Raw genomic sequence first — 3206 nt, 5'->3', positions numbered from 1 at the left:
CAGCGCCCTCACATGAGCGATAGTGAATTTACCATCATCAAATGTGCCCAGCGTTTGTGGAATCCGGTGGAATCCCATGCGAAGTTTTGAGACCACGACACTAAGATTTGCTTTGCCTGTTTTTCTGTACGATGTTACGCATGAACGCACAGTAAACGGAAAATGGTGTTTTGTCCTTCTTACCTCCTGTGTCTGCGAAGGGGGTAATGAGTTTGGTCTGTCTGTCTGTCTCAAAAACTTCTTAGCGATCCTATTGTCACTTTTAGCATGGAGGTAATGCTTTTAGTAAGACGATAGACTGGCAAAGTTGAGACTTCTTTTTTGTTTTATAAAAAAAATATAATTAATTGTCAATTCAGCCCTTTTAGCGTGATTGCAAAAATTATCGTGACCGCGAATTTCTTTCGTGGTCACCGTTTAGTTTTCGGCCCGTGTAAGCAGAAACTCAGGCATTTTCTGGCATTCCGCGACGATTGAGATTGATTATGTGTCCGTGGTATCACTGAACGTGACAGTGACGGTGTGCCTGATTTTCAAGATTCCATTCAGATGTTGTCAACTCCGTTATTCTAGATAGAAATGTGACTAGTAATATTAAAAATAATAAACTTCGGACGGGAAACCTATTTAAAATGTTGAATTGAATGCTGTTCCTCTACTTTGACTCACTGAAAGTGTTCCCACCGAAAGAAGAAAAAAATGTAAAGAAACCTCTTGAAAAAAAAACACGCCAGGGAAACACCGTGAACTTTGTTGCCCGTAACTCGAAATACGGTTAATTGTTTATGGAAGTTTGATTTACTAAACTAAAAGGGCAGTGGTGAAACAACAAAAACAACTATTCTGCCAATGATTCGAACATTGTGTTTCAATTTAGATGTGGTTGTATTTTTGTAGCTCCGTTCATTCGTAACTCGAACAACTTAATTAAGCAGCTCATTCGCTCCGGGGACAGGAACTGGAAATTGCAAGATGTGTTCCGTCGGCAAACTTGGTCGATGCATGGAAGGTACCTTATTTTTTTTTTTTTTATATATAAAGGAAAGTTTATTTTAAGGAGAAAACAAATGATTCGACTTTATTTTTTGTAAATGTAGTCGGTAAATATAATGTCTCTGAAAAAAAACATGTTTTAAGTTGTTCTGATAAAAAATTGCACTGTGTATGTGTAATTATGTGTATACTAATTTATATAATTATGCGAGTGCGTACGAAGAGCAGCCTTTAATCAATTAAAGGTGTGATGGGCAGTGAGCCACTGGTATCCATTGTTTATGATTCTTTGTAGAGCCCACAGAGGCTGTGGTAAGGTGACTCTTGTCTATAGCTGGCAAGGCGTACACCATCTTCCCCTTCACTAGGATGTGACCATCGACTGCAAAACGAAAATTGTACATGTTAGATATCGCCATATGTATTATTGGACAAGGTAATGTCGTGATGTTGGCGTTTTCCACAATTAAAGGTTGATAACTATTCAATGCTCACTGGAGTAAAATTACATGCTGTTATTTTGAAAAAAGGAGAATTGAATAACCAATACAATTGAGTATACGGGAGTCGTATGTTGCAGTAAACCCTTGTGATCACGGTAGATGGGAATTACGGGAAATTAAACAACTCAAAATATATGTAGTTCATGAAACTACATATATAACTAATCTGAATCACCTATTAATTTATCAGCAGCCATTTCGTCGTCAAAGGTAACAAATCCAAACCCTTTCGGTTTCCCGTTCGGGTTCTTCATGATTCGAAGTAGTTTAGTCTTGCCTATTTTATGGAGTTCCGTCTCCAGGTCGTTCTCGACCAAGCCCTGCGTGCCTCCCAGGAATACTTTACCACGAGTTCTCTGTGTAAAAAAACGAAGGAAATATTGTTCTTAAACTGCCATAGTGTCTGTTTTGAAGTCACGTGATATCATTGTTGTAAATACTGTAACAATGTATATGTTGACAACATATTTATGTCAACCAACGTCGTAACGTCAATTTGTTACATCCTATCTAGTGTGACGTCATCATGGTATCAGTGAGTTAAATTTCAAACGCGATGAACATTTTATAAGAAATATTTTTATGTGATGGACGTTTTAGATCGTCAAGGAAATTGGCTAGTTCTATCACTGGAAACCTTTTTTTTTCTATAAAAATACACCGTTCTTTACTGGTAGAGTGACTCGACTCCTTTTTCAGACACACTTATGTAATATATATACCTCCTTGGCGCAACCGGACAGTGCTAAACGAACATCAACATCAGTTAAACCTCCAACCATTTCACTATCTCCACCATCGTCAGGACTTGTTGAACATTCCATGGAATTACTAGATGGTTTGGGATTGTCATACGGAATAGCTGGTTTCACATCAACTGTCATCCCGTTGGGTAATGTGTGGAATCGATTTTCTAAAAAAATAAAGTTACAGTTATACGTTACGCAAACTAGCATTTCACGTATTGGGTCTTCTATTTTGAACACAGTCGAAAAAATAATAGCCACATTCAATCCAATATGTAAATACCAGAAACTGTTCGACCGCTGCAGGATTTCATAGTTACTTACTCTGTATCAAAGAACTCGGAGGAGCTCTAAACTCTACGAAGCCGAATCCTTTACTCGAACCATTTCGCTGGTCTTTCTTAATACAAATAGATTTGAGTTTTCCGAATTGTGTGAAGTAATTGTAAATTTCCATCTGTTTGACGTTGCCAATACCACCCACGAAATATCTAAGTGATCGGCTGGTGGAAGGATTTACACTGTGGTGGTTGCTATGGGAATTGACTTCGCCCATGTACTTCGGAATGTTTTGTAAGCTAACCGCATGGCGTAAATGTAATATACAAGGTTCAGACGCAGATGAACGCGGCAATACTTCGCCAATATTCACGAAATCTGGTACGCTACAACACTGTAATATAATAGAAATTACATTTTAAAAATTATAGTGCATTTAATATTATTTTATTATATATATATATAATGCTGGAATAATTCAATCATGATTGAACACAAAATACGGATACCCACCCTGGTTAAATCGTGTCCCAACGCAGTGGTCTGCGGTGGTGCCCTACGGATCACATGACTAAACAAGTCGTCTGGTAAACCAGAAAACTGGGTCCAGGTACTTCCAAATAGTGGACTACTCGAATTAGAATCAATGACTTCTGAGGATAGTCTGTAGAAAAAAATAATAAAA

This window comes from Saccoglossus kowalevskii, chromosome 1, assembly GCF_978046115.1.
Source record: "Saccoglossus kowalevskii chromosome 1, keSacKowa6.1, whole genome shotgun sequence".
NCBI lineage: Eukaryota > Metazoa > Hemichordata > Enteropneusta > Harrimaniidae > Saccoglossus > Saccoglossus kowalevskii.
The sequence above is the reverse complement of the archived record's forward strand: the minus strand, read 5'-3'. Positions refer to the sequence as shown.